Below are 17,992 nucleotides of genomic sequence, written 5' to 3'. Positions count from 1 at the left end.
AAAATTTTCCAGTTGCATTTGAAATGTCTTCCATAGCTGTGTTATTTTGATCCAAGACTCAAGGTTCACACTTGACACTTACTAATTATGTGTCTTCAGTCACTTCTGAACTAGATTGGCACCCTCCTTTTTGATTTGTTGTGTTTGTCGTGTCACTTACTTTTGTGAGGATTCCAGGTTGGTTATGTACTAAATGGTAGAATGTCCCACATTCTGGAATACCTGATTGTTTCATCATGATTAGATTTACAATGAACATTTTTTGGCAGTAATATCTCATTGGTGAAATAAATTTGATTAACCAGAAAATGATAACCATTTTCTGCTATACATTTCTATATTACATTTTCTGCTATTGTGAAAGGGAGTCTTCATCCTAATGGGCATGCATTCCTTAGCTTCCAACAAAATTAACAAGTAATATTAACACATGTGGATCTCCTTCTCTAAATGGAAAGTGATATCTCTCACATTAGATCCATGTTGCTTTTGAAGTGTTTAGAAATTCAGCTCCATAAGCAGATCAGTAATCAGTCTTGGATCAGAATTTTCTTCATATTGTTCTTTTAAATATTCTCCAAGAGATCCAAGATGGCAGATGTGCTTTAAGTATTTTTACTTAAAAATTTACTTTTTACTTTGAAAAAAAAAGAATCCAAAACTTAACATAACAGAAATTAATGGTAGTTGAGATAAGTCATTAAGAGCTATTTAGTTTCTTGTCCTAGATTGTTTTCTTTCCCTTTTCTTTTGTCTGATATGGGGCAGATGGATTGGGGCTTCTTATTAGAGGACCATAGAAGTGATGTTGCATTTATCTACAGCCAGACTCAGTGTTGGGAGACACCCACATGATCATGTAATACAGTGTTCCAACTCACTGCACCAACTCCCTGCAGAGAACTGGTCCCCACTCAAAATGGTGACATCCATCACCAGAGACATCCATTGAAATTTTTGAGTTAAAATTTCCCCCTATCTTCATATATAAATATAAGTTATAGTTCTAGTAAGCCTTTACCTACCTTAAAACCCACAAATATTTGTAGACAGCTCTATGTTCTCAGAAGAATTTTATTCTCTGGTTTAAATATCCTAAGCTTGTCCTCTGTCCCCTGGGTATTTCCTCTAAATGTGCACATTCTGCTTTCTTTCTTTCTAAAATGTGTATTCCAGTCCTCTCTCCCTCCCTCCATCTCTCATTTCCTTCCTCAGACAATAATTGGGGTCCACCATGTACAAACCAGGCATGGGAACACCAAGGTGACTGCTTTTCCTTAGGGAGCTCACAAATCACAAAAGTACAAGGACAGAATCCAAGGAACCAACAGCATTCACAGCAGTGAGTCAGCACCATGACTGGGATTGGGCTCCTGTCACACCCATCATGAAGGAGGAAGTGGTCACTGGACCCAGAGGAAAGAGAACCTCAGTTTTGTATGAGTGGTAGTATTCTAGGGAGGGGTGGGCATGGCCTAAGTTCTGGATGGGGGAGTGCAAGAGGAAGACATACCAAGTTACAAAGTAGGGAAGTATAAGGTGGCAGGAGTGTGGGATGGTGAAGGCAAAGAGCCAGGCATAGTCTTTGGAGCCTTGTTCTCAGTGATTTAGATTATGTCTTTGAGCAGTAGGAAGCTTCCAGAATGAGTTTCACATTACAGAGTAGTAACAAGACAGACACACCGTTTAGAAGGATGTCTGATGGAAAATGCATTTAGATATCTATATATGAAATAAAGTATTTTCTCAACTAATCATCAGATGTAACAAGGAGGGAAAAAATACAAAACAGAACTATATTTTCCTTTTCTCTTAACATCTTAGTTATCTTATACCACCTTAGCTGATTGTAAACAGAGTATCACCATTGATTTGATTTTATTATTGTGTTTGCAGACAATATGCTCTTTAAACTTTTAAGAAGTGCCCTAACAGGGGAAGAATGAGGCGGGGGAAAATCGGAGGGGGAAATCAAAGACACAGGCTATCAGATTGGATTAAAAAACAAGATCCATCAATATGCTGTCTGCAAGAAACTCATTTTAGACCCAAAGACACCCCCAGATTGAAAGTGAGGGGGTGGAAAACAATTTACCATGCTAATGGACACCAAAAGAAAGCTGGGGTGGCAATCCTTATATCAAACAAATTAGATTTTAAAACAAAGACTGTAATAAGAGATGAGGAAGGACACTATATTCTACTTAAAGGGTCTATCCAACAAGAAGATCTACCAATTGTAAATATCTATGCCCCTAACGTGGGAGCAGCCAATTATATAAGGCAATTAATAACAAAAGCAAAGAAACACATTGACAACAGTACAATAATAGTGGGGGACTTTAACACCCCCCTGACTGAAATGGACAGATCATCTAAGCAAAAGATCAACAAGGAAATAAAGACTTTAAATGACACACTGGACCAAATGGACTTCACAGATATATTCAGAACATTCCATCCCAAAGCAACGGAATACACATTCTTCTCTAGTGCCCATGGAACATTCTCCAGAATAGATCCCATCCTAGGTCACAAATCAGGACTCAACCGGTACGAAAAGTTTGGGATTAGTCCCTGCATATTTTCAGACCACAATGCTTTGAAACTAGAACTCAATCACAAGAGGAAAGTCAGAAAGAACTCAAATACATGGAGGCTAAAGAGCATCCTACAAAAGAATGAATGGGTCAACCAGGAAATTAAAGAAGAATTTAAAAAAATCATGGAAACCAATAGAAATGAAAACACAACTGTTCAAAATCTTTGGGATACAGCAAAGGCAGTCCTGAGAGGAAAGTATAGAGCAATACAAGCCTTTCTCAAGAAACAAGAAAGGTCTCAAATACACAACCTAATCCTACACCTAAAGGAGCTGGAGAAAGAACAGCAAATAAAGCCTAAACCCAGCAGGAGAAGAGAAATCATAAAGATCAGAGCAGAAATCAATGAACTAGAAACCAAAAGAACAGTAGAACAGATCAACGAAACTAGGAGCTGGTTCTTTGAAAGAATTCACAAGATTGATAAAACCCCTGGCCAGACTTATCAAAAAGAAAAGAGAAATGACCCAAATCAACAAAATCATGAATGAAAGAGGAGGGATCACAACCAACACCAAAGAAATACAAACAATTATAAGAACATATTATGAGCAACTCTATGCCAGCAAAGTAGATAACCTGGAAGAAATGGGTGCATTCCTAGAGATGTATCAACGACCAAAATTGAACCAGGAAGAAATACAAAACCTGAACAGACCAATAACCACTAAGGAAATTGAAGCAGTCATGAAAAATCTCCCAACAAACAAAAGCCCATGGCCAGATGGCTTCCCAGGGGAATTCTATCAGACATTTCAAGAAGAATTAATACCTATTCTCCTGAAACTGTTCCAAAAAATAGAAATGGAAGGAAAACTCCCAAACTCATTTTATGAGGCCAGCATTACCTTGATCCCAAAACCAGACAAAGACCCCATCAAAAAGGAGAATTACAGACCAATATCTTTGATGAACATGGATGCAAAAATTCTCAGCAAAATACTAGCCAATAGGATCCAACAGTACATTAAAAGGATTATTCACCATGACCAAGTGGGATTTATCCCTGCGCTGCAAGGTTGGTTCAACATCAGCAAATCACCAACGTGATACAATACATTAACAAAAGAAAGAACAAGACTCATATGATCCTCTCCATAGATGCAGAAAAAGCATTTGACAAAGTACAGCATCCTTTCTTGATCAAAACTCTTCAGAGTATAGGGATAGAGGGTACATACCTCAACATCATAAAAGCCATCTATGAAAAACCTACAGCGAATATCATTCTCAATGGGGAAAGCTAAGAGCTTTTCCCCTAAGGTCAGGAACGCGGCAGGGATGTCCACTCTCACCACTGCTATTCAACATAGTATTAGAAGTCCTAGCCACAGCAATCAGACAACAAAAAAATCAAAGGCATCCAAATCGGCAAAGAGGAAGTCAAACTCTCACTCTTTGCAGATGATATGATACTGTATGTGGAAAACCCAAAAGCCTCCACCCCAAAACTGCTAGAACTCATACCTGAATTCAGTCAAGTAGCAGGATATAAAATCAATGCACAGAAATCAGTGGCATTCCTATACACCAACAACAAGACAGAAGAGAGACAAATCAAGGAGTTGATCCCATTTACAATTACACCCAAAACCATAAGATACCTAGGAATAAATTTAACCAAAGAGGCAAAGGATCTCTACTCAGAAAACTATAAAATACTCAGGAAAGAAATTGAAGAAGACACAAAGAAATGGAAAAACGTTCCATGCTCATGGATTGGAAGAGCAAACATTGTGAAGATGTCAATGCTACCTAGAGCAATCTACACATTCAATGCAATCCCTATCAAAATACCATCCACCTTTTTCAAAGAAATGGAACAAATAATCCTAAAATTTGTATGGAACCAGAAGAGACCCCAAATAGCCAGAGGAATATTGAAAAAGAAAAGCAAAGCTGGCGGCATCACAATTCCGGACTTCCAGCTCTATTACAAAGCTGTCATCATCAAGACAGTATGGTACTGGCACAAAAACAGACACATAGATCAATGGAACAGAATCGAGAGCCCAGAAATGGACCCTCAACTCTATGGTCAACTAATCTTCGACAAAGCAGGAAAGAATGTCCAATGGAAAAAAGACCATCTCTTCAACAAATGGTGTTGGGAAAATTGGACAGCCACATGCAGAAGAATGAAACTGGACCATTTCCTTACACCACACACAAAAATAGACTCCAAATGGTTGAAAGACCTAAACGTGAGACAGGAGTCCATCAAAATCCTAAAGGAGAACACAGGTAGCAACCTCTTCGACCTCAGCCACGGCAACTTCTTCCTAGAAACATCACCCAAGGCAAGGGAAGCAAGGGCTAAAATGAACTATTGGGATTTCATCAAGATAAAAAGCTTTGCACAGCAAAAGAAACAGTCCACAAAACCAAAAGACAACCGACAGAATGGGAGAAAATATTTGCAAATGACATATCAGATAAAGGGCTAGTATCCAAAATCTCTAAAGAACTTATCAAACTCAACACCCAAAGAACAAATAATCCAATCAAGAAATGGGCAGAAGACATGAACAGACATTTTTCCAAAGAAGACATCCAAATGGCCAACAGACACATGAAAAACTGCTCACCATCACTCGGCATCAGGGAAATCCAAATCAAAACCTCAATGAGATACCACCTCACACCCATCAGAATGGCTTAAATTAACAAGTCAGGGAACGACAGATGTTGGCGGGGATGCAGAGAAAGGGGAACCCTCCTGCACTGTTGGTGGGAATGCAAGCTGGTGCAACCACTCTGGAAAACAGTATGGAGGTTCCTCAAACAGTTGAAAATAGAGCTACCATATGATCCAGCAATTGCATTACTGGGTATTTGCCCCAAAGATACAAATGTAGGGATCCGAAGGGGTACGTGTACCCCAATATTTATAGCAGCAATGTCCACAATAGCCAAACTGTGGAAAAAGCCAAGATGTCCATCGACAGATGAATGGAGAAAGAAGAAGTGGTATATATACACCATGGAATATTATGCAGCCATCAAAAGGAATGACATCTTGCCATTTGCAACGACGTGGATGGAACTGGAGGGTGTTATGCTGAGTGAAATAAGTCAATCAGAGAAAGACATGTATCATATGACCTCACTGATATGAGGAATTCTTAATCTCAGGAAACAAACTGAGTGTTGCTGGAGTGGTGGGGGGTGGGAGGGAAGATGTGGCTGCGTGATAGACATTGGGGAGGGTATGTGCTATGGTGAGCACTGTGAATTGTGCAAGACTGTTGAATCACAGATCTGTACTTCTGAAACAAATAATGCAACATATGTTAAGAAAAAAGAAAAAGAAGAAGATAGCAGGAGGGGAAGAATGAAGGGGAGTAAGTTGGAGGGTGAGAGGAACCATGAGAGACAATGGCCTCTGAAAAAACAACTGAGGGTTCTAGAGGGGAGGAGGGTGGGGGGATGGGTTAGTCTGGTGATGGGTATTAAAGAGGGCACATTTTGCGTGGAGCACTGGGTATTATGCACAAACAATGAATCATGGAACACTACATTAAGAACTAATGATATAATGTATGGTGATTAACATAACAACAAAAAAATTTAAAAAAATAAATAAATAAATCAGAGCGGGAGATGAGCCATGAGAGACAATGGACTCTTTAAAACAAACTGAGGGTTCTAGAGGGGAGGGGGGTGGGAGGACATGTTAGCCTGGGGATGGGTATTAAAGAGGGCACATTCTGCATGGAGTACAGGGTATCATACACAAACAATGAATCATGGAACACTACATCAAAAACTAATGATGTAATGCATGGTGATTAACATAACATAAAAAAAAAGTGCCCTTACATCTATAACACCATCTTCTTTGAGCTTTAGAGCCATTTTTTAATTTTTTTTATTTTTAGGAAAATAACAGCATTTCTGTGTCCTCCTTCCCAGCATTAACTCTTTGGAGAACTCTCTGGGGTAGAACAGATACTGCAGGGAGGCCTGTGCCTGTTCTCTTGGCTTGGCCCACATGTAGAAAACTGTGTGGCCATGACAGCCCTCAGCTTTCATGTACTGCAGCCACCATGCCCATCAGTTTGGTCACACCCATTAGGTTCCAACACCCAGTGAGGCACTGGCATTGGACTGGCAAAACAAATAGCTCCTGCTGTCTGTAGAGAAATAAAGATGTTCAGTATATTATCACAAATAGTATTACATATAATGTTATTTAAATAAGATTACAGCAAAGGAAAATTCAATCATCCTGAAGGATGAATGTCTCAAACTGTATGCAGGACATGCTTGTTCAGCAAAGATAATATCCCTCCTTTCTTAGCATATCTCTTCACAGAGATGATGGAATAAGTCTTGCAGCCTGAACCCCTCTCCTGTGTCACCTCAGGGGACTTTAGGCTGAAGCCAGACTCTTTATAACAAAAATTCAAGTGATAGGGAGCCTCATTCTCTCTAGGTTTAACTATCCAGCCAGTGTGACCTTGACTAATTTTGCTCAGCATCTCTAAATATATCCTTCTCTAAAATATAATTCCCTCTTTCTGGTTCTCTGGACTATGAGCTCATGTAGAACAGGGGCTTCTCTTCATTTTTGTGTCCCCAGCTCTTCCATAGTACAAGGCCCAGGCTCTGTTGGTTTTGGATGAATAGTTGAAGGAATGACTGCAGGAAGCACATCCTCAAGGCTACTGTGCTCCCACCATCATAGTGCCTCATGTTGCTTTTGCTCCTTCCTCTGCTTCTTGTTCTATTTGGGCCTTTGGATGGATTAGATGATTCCTACCTACAGTGGTGAAGGTAATCTTTACTCAGTTCACCAATTCAAATGCTAATGTCTTCCAGAGACATCCTAACAGACATACCCAGAAATAATGTCTTACCAGCTCTCTAGACTTGTCTTAACCCAGTCTAGTTGATGTGTAAAATTAACCATCACAACTCCCCAATGGGTGGTCACCCCACTTGTGCTGAAAACATACAATAATTAATCAGGTCTCCCTGTGAAAGGCAGAACATGTAGTTGTTTGGTTAAAAAGTTTCTCCTTCTGTTTTTCTGCAAGATTCCTATAGTCAAGGTTTATGCAGAGGAATTAAATCTAGGTCTAAGGGGAGAACCATGATGGCACGACCTTATGTATATGGAGGTCTATATTGTTCTTTATCAACATGTTTATTAGAATAGATAAGTTGGGCCAAAATAGGTATGTGCCAAGTCCTGTGCTGAGGGGTGGGGATACAATGGTGAGCAAAATAGACATGGGGGCCCTTGTCCTTGTGGAACAAGGAGAGAAGAGTGGAGGAAAAGCCATTAATCTCACACTTATAGAAAACATAACAGATGTTGGTAAGTGCTGTGTACAGGTGTCATGAAATGTGTAATGGTAAAATTTATCTGATTAGGAAAGTCAGAGGAGACTTTCCTGGACAACTGCTAGATGTGAAAGGGAGTGAAAGAGCATGTCATGCAGAGGGAGTAATACAACAGGGCATGAAGCTGTAGGGAGCATGGCCTATTGGAGGAGCTGATCAAAGGCCAGTGAGTCTAAGGAAGAGAATGAAGAGGAGCATGTTGATGGATGGGCCTGGAGAAGTGGGCTGAGGATAGCTTACCCAAGGCTTCTAGGTGATAATAGCTATGGAAAGCCATTAGGAATGGCTGATGGGAATGTGAACAAAATTGTGTGCCAAATCCTTTCCCTTTGAGGGTTTCTGCACAAGAGGAGCTATAGCTGATGACCAACAGTAGCATGTGCTCCCTCCTCACTGAGATAGTTCAGTATCCTTTAATAGCAGCTCTCCCTCCCTGTCTGTCTTAGCTTGGGCTGTCATGACAGAACACAGGAGGTTGGATGGTTTAAACAGCAGACATTTATTTTCTCAAGGTTCTGGAGGTTGGGAATCTATGATCAAGGTCCTGGCTGATGCAGTTGCCTTCATGTCATCACATGGTACTGGTGTCTCTTCCTCTTTTTATAAGAACACTCCTCGCATCATGGGGGCTCCATCTTCATGACTTCATCTAACCCTAATTCCCTCCCAGAGGCCCCTCCTCCAAATATCATCACATTGGGAGGTTAGGACTTCAACATATGAATTTTGGGGAAACACTTACATTCAGTCCATAACACAACACTTTCAAAGACCATCAAGAAAAAGGCCAACAACAATGACAACAATAATAGCCAACCTTTATGTAGCACTTTCTATGTGTTTGGTATGCTTGTAGGTGTTTTACATATATTCATTTATCCTCCCAGCAGTGGCTTAAAAAAAAAAAAAAGAAAAAGTCCCACCACCCTCTGTGAAAAGGACTTAATAGCAAAATTATTGTGCTTCAGTTTGTGTGGGATATTGGTTAACCAAACACCCAGCCTCTCTGTTCCCACTTCCACCTCACCTTTTCTTTTCCTTGGTTACAAGCTAAGTCTTGTCTCAGCAGTTCAGATTCTTAGGTAGCACTTTCTTCCCACCGGTCACCCCAGTGAAAAGTCCTGTCTATGTCCCCACTATGACTAGCCCCATACTAATGGGTCCATGACTGTCTCTCTTATTTATCAGTGTATCTCTACCCCCAAACCCAGTGTGTGGGTCACTATAAAGCTTAAAAAAATATTTGTGGAATAAATGCATGTTATTTTGGCCTTGACATTTGCCAGCATGTCCAAGACTGGTGTATTTCTGCCCAAAGGGTTTTGAATCAAATATCTTGCTCAAATATCTCCCACATAAGCATATTCCTAGTTACTCATTAACATCTGTCAAACCAGTGCTCCTAATTCTACTTCCTGGAATTAGCCTTTGCATATTAAGGTCTTTAAATATTTGAAAATATAATCCCATTACCAATAAGTCTTCCATTTTCAAGGTTTAAAATCTTTTGTTTTCTTCTCCCAATGAGATTCCCTTTATTAGCTTGGTTGGACATAAGTGTTTTTATCTATCTCATTCCTCAAAATATTCAACCTTGCTAATAATTTCCACTGGAAATCCTCTTGTTTAGCAATGAACTTTTATTGTTATTTTTTATTTATTTATTTGACAGTGAGAGATACAGCGAGAGAGGTAACACAGGTAGTGGGAGAGGGAGAAGCAGGCTTCCCGCGGAGCAGGGAACCCAATGCCGGGCTGGATCCCATGACCTGAGCCAAAGGCAGACGCTTAACAACTGAGCCACCCAGGCGCCCCCAGCAATGAACTTTTAAAAATAAGTTTTCCAGGGCGCCTGGGTGGTTCAGTCGGTTAAGCGTCTGCCTTCGGCTCAGGTCATGATCCCAGAGTCCTGGGATTGAGCCCCGTGTCAGGCTCCCTGCTCGGCGGGGAGCCTGCTTCTCCCTCTCTCTCTGCCTGCTGCTCTGCCTACTTGTATTCTCTCTCTGTCAAATAAATAAATAAAATCTTTAAAAAAATAAGTTTTCCAACCATGAAGTGACTCCAGATATAGTCAGTTCAGTGACCAATGCTGGACCACCTTTGCTGCCCTTAATAGGGATGAAAGACTTCTATTTATGCAGCATGAGGCTATACTAGCAATTTATTTTAATTAAATAATTAGTTATTTATTTATTTTTTGCTGGCTTAAAGTTTGTTTGTAGCCCAAACTCTGAGGCCTTTCTCAAATGATTTCCTGCTACATGATCTCTTTTTATTCAGTTATTATGTACTTAATTTTTACTTCTTATCCCTTTAAAAGTTCTTCTTAGTTTAAATTGATCACAATAACCTGGGACAATATTTTGGGCATTAATGTCAGCTAAGATATTCCCCTCACTCCACAGAATGCTCAACCCAATAGTTCATAATGTTATGATGTTCCTACATCTTCATCATGTTTTCAAATGTGACAAATGTTTATGATGCTGAGAAGTATGTTCTCAGCTGATATTAACTTCTATTCTCTGAGCATGACTCCAATCCTCTTTAAACCTCTATACTGCTCAGCATATAGCTGCCACATTTCTGTGCTGACCACAGCATTCAGTGTCCACAAACGCCTGCTAAAAATCAAGGCATATGGGCTCTCTGGTTTTCCTCTGACCTGCAATTTTGGTAGCTCTTGAAAAGATGTGGCATGGTTTGCCATAACCTTTTTTTTTTTTCACTGATTCCATCTTACTCCTAGTGATTAGAGTATTCTTTTCTAGAGGCTTAACAACCACCCAATAATTATTTATTCTTACCATTGAGGAGAGATTGTTAGATTTACCAGTCTATCCCAAACCTACCATTTCAATGTTAGGAAAATCATAACAGCATGTGCTAGTTTCTACTATTCCATAACCGCTATCTTCTCTGCACTTTGAAGGGTTTGTAGTTAACATCTATATGGAGGTAATTCTCTTGAACCTGAAACTTTAAACCTAAAATTTTAACAACTATATGTCACCTTCCACGGCTAAAGCTTCCTGGAAGTCCATTTTAGCCTTACATTTTCCTGCTATTAGCGCCCCCTGGATCTCTCATTATTTCTAAAGCTCACTAGAGAGCACCATCTCCTGTTCTAAAATTCTCCTGCCTCCCATTGCTTTTCTGGGCTTCACTTACCATTAACATTTATTGTTATCTTTAACTTATATTTTTATATCCAACCAAGTTCTAAGACTTGGTAATCCTACCTATCTGGCAGCTGTGTCCTCCTTTTAAATCCCAAGGTCCAATTCAGGTTCTCATATCCTCTTACCTGGGACATTCCTGATGTCTCCAGACCCTGCCACTTGCTTGTCTTCCCATATGTTGCAGCAGATCCAGTTTGCTGAAGCACAGATTTTATCCTGGTATTTTCCTTTTCAAAAGCTTTCAGGCAGTGAAGGGCTTTGCATTGTGGGAACTCTTTCCTTTCTCTCTCCTGGCCATTTTGGCGGCTGCTTTGGGTTGGGACCCTCCGGCATCTAAGGCAGGAGGATGGTGGCCGCAAAGAAGACGAAAAAGTTGCTGGAGTCCATCGACTCCAGGCTCCAGCTTGTTATGAAAAGTGGAAAGTACGTGCTGGGGTACAAGCAGACTCTGAAAATGATCAGACATGGCAAAGCGAAACTGGTCCTCCCTGCCAACAACTGCCCAGCCTTGAGGAAATCTGAAATAGAATACTATGCCATGTTGGCCAAAACTGGTGCCCATCACTACAGCGGCAATAATATTGAATAGGGCACAGCATGTGGGAAATACTGGAGAGTATGCACACTGGCTATCATTGATCCAGGTGATTCTGATATCATTAGAAGCATGCCAGAACAGACTGGTGAAAAGTAAATCACACAAAATTTTTCTTTGATAAAACTGGCCACAGCTTGTTTTAAAAACAAAAATAAAAAATAAAAAGCTTTCAAAGTTTCTCCATTTCCTGTGGAATCAAGTCTTACTTTTTTTTGCCTCTTCTTGGCCAAAGTGTGTTAAATCCACATGAAAATCTTAATTCAGTTCATCCACTTCACATTCCTTTGGTGTCAGACTGAAGTTTATGACTTGATTCATTCTCCTGGTCATCCTTGCTTATTGCCCACATCCGGAAGGCTGGGAAAACCTAAAAGGGAGGCAGCAAGGAGCTTGGGTTAAGACTTACAAGCCAGACACCTCCTTGGAATGTATTTTCCTTACTAACAGAATGGAAATATCTATTACAAAACATTAGGATTGTAAAATGTGGCTGAAAGTACTGAAAACAGTGCCCAGAATGTAATAAACACTTGCTGTATAAATGCATGTGGTTGCCTAGTTTAGGAGATTGAAGTGTTCGTTATTTCAAGTACTATAACTTAACTCCAGTGAGCCTCAGTTACCTCAATGATGAGATGGTTGGTCATAAGGATAAAGAAGAAGGTTTTGCAGTCAGACAGACCTGGGTTTGAGGCTCAGCTAAGCCACCTGTTGGCTCTATGACCAAAAGAAAGCTACTTACAGTTAGTTACAAGAGGCCAGTTACCACATCCTTTTAATATAATGCCCTGTAAACAGTTAAAGAATTATTGAATAAATGGAGTCCTGAAAATGGTCAAAGAAAGATGAACTGGAACACAGCACTATCACTTTCTATTTAAATGAATGTGAGCAAGGTACTTGACTCCTCTCTACTTCACTTTTCTCATATGAAAGTGTAAGGGTCAATGAAATAATGCATGTAAATAAAGCAGCATGCTCATACTTATTTGGCTCTCAATAAATGTTAATTGTTAATATATTACAATAAATAGTAATTAAATAAGACACAATGCATAATGTCCCTGGTGGAGTTGGGGTGCAGTAAATACCCAATAAATGATATTTGTCAGTCATCATCATTCTTTTTAACATTCTACCTTTTCTAATTCCAAAATTATTCCTTGTGATAGAAAAGATATAGATAGTATTTGAAATAGCATTAAACTCAGAAAAGTGGAAATTGAATGACTAGCTAGAGGCAGGTAATTCTTTCAGCTATTTCCAAGGCTGGAATTTAATCAAGGATAACAGTATTCTGGATTTTTACTTTCACTCCATGTGTGTGATATTCCTCAGTTTACTATTGGAGACTAGAGGACATCTTTTTCCCTCTCCTACTCAGTGGATTCTCTGTTATCTTTCAGAAAATAGGTGAAGAACCATAAAAAATGATGAGAGAGCTTACTGGGAATTTCAAAGAGCAATAAGGCAAGTTAAAATCTTCTAAGACAACTGTCTCAAGGGAGACACTATGTGACAATGACATTTGCCCAAGATTTTAGAATTTTCTCAAGGTCTAATAATTCCTCTTTATTCCTATTATTTTACTGTGGGCTTCCACCTCATCTCTCCCATTCCCTCTCCTTTCTTCCATAGGTATTTCCACTCTTGTTCTTAATTTTCTCTTGGAAACTCTTTTCATTTCTGAGGACATCTTTAACTCTTCCTTCCCTACTTATTTTTTTACCTCCCCTCCCCTCTTGTTTTTAATTCTTAATACATAGATTTGAATATTATTTTAAATGTTTTATACATTAAAGAGGATTTTAATGTCTCTTAAAAAAAGTGAATTCATAATCTTTTTTACTCTTCTCTGTGATCCTTGAGGGTTTTTTTCCCCCTCTCTGATTAGTAAATTTCATTTTTAGAAGAGCAGAAAAAAGATATTTTACCCTGAAAACAATGTTTTTGGTTAAATAGGTGACTTTATGTGAGTTTTCATATGATTAAAAATATATATTACACATGCATACCTACAGTGCACCTACTTTAGGAGTATGTAGTTACAACATGTGAGCACTGGATGTCAGAAGCTATCATAGGTGCTGTGTTTATCATCTCCAAATCTGACAGTGACCCTTCAAACACAATTTTTGCCTCTATTTTTCAGATAAGAAAACTGTTGTTTACAAAGATTATTATTTGGGGAGTACAAGACTGAGAATGGCAGCGACTAGCTTCAACCCAATGGAGGCTGAGTCTAAACTTCCTCAGACTGGGGGATATTGAAGTATGGCTGGAAGAGCAGAAAATAAGGCTTTCATGTACTTCTAACATAAGTAATCTAAAACATCAGTTTATATTAAAACAAATATGATGTGTTATATGATAGATTGCAGATTTTTCATGAATTTTAAAGCTACCATAGGTAACTTCCAAGTCATCAGGACAGCAACACTTTTGTGAGTTTTTTCATGATTTTTTTAAACTTTTCATTTTGTAATAACTATAAATATATTCAAATAAATAATAATTATTTAAAATAAAATACATTTATTTTATTTGCATTTATTAAATAAATATTTTATTTTAAATAATTACAGGAAAATGCAACACTAGTGTAGAGAAGTCCTGTGTACCCCTCACCCAGTTTTCCCCAAAGGTTACATCTTATATAACTACAGTGTCAAAACCATGAGATTGGCATTGCTATAGTGTGTGGATGGATATAGTTTAATGCCATTTTATCACATGTGTATATTTCTGTACCCACAACCTCAATGAAGATACAAAACCGTTCCCTCACCCTGTTCCATCACTACAAAGATCTCTCTCCTACTGCCTTTTTATGGTCACACTCTGAATTTCTAACCCCAACAACTGCTACTCTGTTTTCCATTTCTACACTTTTCTTCCTTGGGAGCATGTTATATAAATGGAATCACACAGTATGTGACCTTATGAGATTGGCTATTTTTTTTTTCCACTCAGCAGTGTCCTTAAGTACCATCTAAGTTGTAGAGTGAATAACTAGTTTATTCCTTTCTCCTGCTGAGTGATATTCCATAGTATGGATGTACCACAGCTTCCCTAACTGTGTACTTACTGAGAGAAATTTTAGTTGTCCCCAGTTTTAGGCTATTACAAATTAAGCAACTATGAACATTATTATACTAGCCTTTTATACTTATACAGTCCTAAGATCTAGAAAAAATTCTAGATCTAAGGAAAATATCTTCCAGAAATGAAGGTGAGAGTAAGATATTATATGATTAATGAGTGAAAGAATTCATCACCAGCAGGGATGAACTACAAGAAACATGAAAGGAATTTTTTCATGTTGAAGGAAAATTATACCAAATGGAAGTTGTCCACTGAAGGATTGAAGAGCTCAGATAAATGTAAATATATAGGCAAATTTAAAACACTTCTTATTTCTTAATTTCTTCAAAAGACAATTGACCATTTAAAGAACAAGTAATAACAATGTAGAATTAAGTTTAATATATACGGAAATAACATGTGACAATAATAGCACAAAGGACAAGAGAGAGTAATTGGAAGCATATACTCTTTTAGTTTCTAATATAATGTGATATGTAAATAATATAATACTAGTTTATAATAGACATTGATAAATTAAAAGATGCATATTGTAAACCACAGAGCCACAAATTTAAAAAAAGCACAGAGGTGTAGCTTAAAAACAAATAAAGGAGATATGGTAAAATATGAAAAAATCCTTAGTTGATCCAAAAGAAGACATAAAAGAAATATAAGGAATAAAGAACAGATAGAAAAAATAGAGAACTAATAACAAGATGGAAGGCAAACAGAAATATACCAATAATCACATCAAATGTAAATGGACCAAATACTCAAATTAATTACCTAATACATCCATTTTTCAATAGCAGTATTAGCACTCTTGATTATTTTGAAATCATGACAGTGGAATCATGTAAAGATTGTGACAAATAAGATGTGTGCAAGAAATAAGATTTCATTTTTATTTTGTTAGCATTTTTTTGCCAGTTGTTTTAAATGAGTGTTTAAAATAGGAAGGCTGATGTAAAAAATGTGCCAATTATCAGTATATTATTTATGCATTCCCCAAATAGATTTTGAATCTCTCAACTCAAGCAGTTTTCAAATTGAAAATATATAATTACTACTTTCAAGTCTGTCCCTTCCAGATTGGGCTTTTAGCTCTCGCTCTGTAGCTGACTCAGACTTCACCAGGGCGGGTGACAAAAAAGAAAGAGCTGGGCATGGTCTGGTGCTGGGGTGACAAGGGAAGGATAGGATGAGAGGCCTAGTGTCTCAGGGCATAGAAGCACAGATTTCACTGCTCAGCAGTGGGTTGGGTGGGTTCGATGTTAGAGCCAGATCATCAAAAGTTTCTCCTAAAATTATAGTCCATAATTTGGTAAGGCAGATGAAACACCAGTATTTTAGAATCCATGATCCTAAATTAAGAAATAAATTATAGCTTTGAGATTCTATATCAGTCAAAAATCATGAAACCCATTCACTTTAAGTAATGATTACTTTTAATATTAAATAAAAATTATTTTTCTTTCACTTGGCCCAATGTAACAGCTAGAAATAAAGGAATAGTGTTGCATATAAATGTTCCTATTGAATCATTATTCCTGGTAGATTTGCCCAAAAGTACCTGCCATGCCAATTGCCTTTCTCCCCAAATTGTGTGTGTGTGTGTGTGTGTGTAGTATAGGGAGAACAAGAGAAAGGCAGAGAGAAAAGAGAGAGAAGAAGAGGGAGAGATAGAAGGAGAGAAAATATTTCCCTCTCTTGTCACCTGGCACAACATTTCTTATATAGTGTTGGTGCTGAGAGGTGAAGCTTCCCCGAATACATGGAGTCGTTGCCCCTGTGAAATCCTGGAAGATCTTTAGTTCTCAGGATGATGGCTTTCCTGGCTGTAAAATTTCTCTGGGTATTGTCAGCGCTGGGTTACACACTGACCTTCACTCCCCTTTCCTCCTTTGAAACTCATTGGCTCAGAACCATGACATGTGTAACTTAGACAAGTCACTATCCTGCACTTTTGCGTACTGAACTCCTCTCTGACACTTTTGTTACTACTTCCACGGGATCTTCTCTGTCCTTTAGCTCCAAGTTTCAACAGGACAGGTGGAGCTGGACAGGGACTTCTGTAGTGCCACCTCATTTAGTTAATGCATGTAGCAGGCTGCACCTGCAACTCCTAACCTCTGTGAGCCAGAAAAGTCCACTGATTCTTTTTTAGTCAAGTTAAGTATGACTGCAAGCCCCATCACTCAGTTTAGTCCCAGTCATTACTGGGCAGGCACCTTACTCCCCCTCCAGGGATCCAGGGATTTCCGTGCTACTCAGACCTTCAGAGAAGGGCCTTTAGTCCACAGACAGCCTCCTAGTTCAGGTCTCTGTACCTGGAAATCATGGTCTCATTCCTCTTTTGCAAACTGTCATCTCAGAATTAACTGGTGAGTCTGGGAATACTGTGCAAGGCATCCAGCCACTCTATCAGATGAGGACTGTCAGATTGCCAGCAACAGTTTGTACCCCATCATCATCTGGGTGGCCTGAATTTCACTTATCCATGTGTGAATGCACCTAGAGAAATGCTTTTTCCGCTTGCAAGCCTCACTCCCATATTAGGAGAGCAACACTCCATCAAACAGTTAGACTCATTTCTTGTGACAGAGGCATATAATGCACCATTCTAAAAGTCTAGAATCATTTGCTAACTCTAAAGTTGATATGTCAGGGCTTTCTTCTTGTTGCATTTTAACTACCTACTTCATTTCAAAATGTTCTGGATGTGATTCTCTTTATTGGTGTAGGGAAATGTATGCAGTTAGGGTCCCATTAGCAGTTCAGCAGGGAATTTTCTGCATTCTAGCGGTGTTCAGAAGATAACCCAAACGCAAATACCCATTATGTCTGCTCCTTTGACTAGCAATTCCAAGCCATCTGGATACAGTTGGTATGGTTTTATGAGAAAGGGAGAGGGTTAGGGGGCAGGGGGAGGGGTGGACACCTAGTGTGGAAATTCTGAATAGCATTCCTTGCTCCAAAGACTGTAAGACACAGGTCCATAATTTTTAGCAAAAATATGGACTTTTAACACCTAACAACAATGCTATTATACTACCAAAAAAATTCCTGGTACTTCTCTGACATCCTGTATGTAATCCCCAGTCCACATTCAAATGCATTTGTGTGGCTGCCTGGCTTAAAGCAGTATCAGACTCCACTGTCCACACTTG

General features: G+C 38.8%; 1 protein-coding gene and 1 pseudogene across 4 annotated transcripts in view; both read left to right on the top strand.

Moving 5' to 3' along the window:
• GABRG3 (gamma-aminobutyric acid type A receptor subunit gamma3) overlaps window positions 1-17,992 on the top strand; it is an 803,787-nt gene that overhangs the window by 274,057 nt on the left and 511,738 nt on the right. The gene's annotated exons all lie outside the window — the stretch shown is intronic.
• LOC112808813 (large ribosomal subunit protein eL30 pseudogene) lies at window positions 11,454-11,832 on the top strand (annotated as a pseudogene).

The sequence above is a fragment of the Callorhinus ursinus genome, unplaced genomic scaffold, assembly GCF_003265705.2.
Source record: "Callorhinus ursinus isolate GAN/ISIS: 27379988/994484 unplaced genomic scaffold, GSC_fseal_2.0 scaffold78, whole genome shotgun sequence".
Taxonomy (NCBI): Eukaryota; Metazoa; Chordata; class Mammalia; order Carnivora; family Otariidae; genus Callorhinus; species Callorhinus ursinus.
The sequence above is the reverse complement of the archived record's forward strand: the minus strand, read 5'-3'. Positions and strand labels throughout refer to the sequence as shown.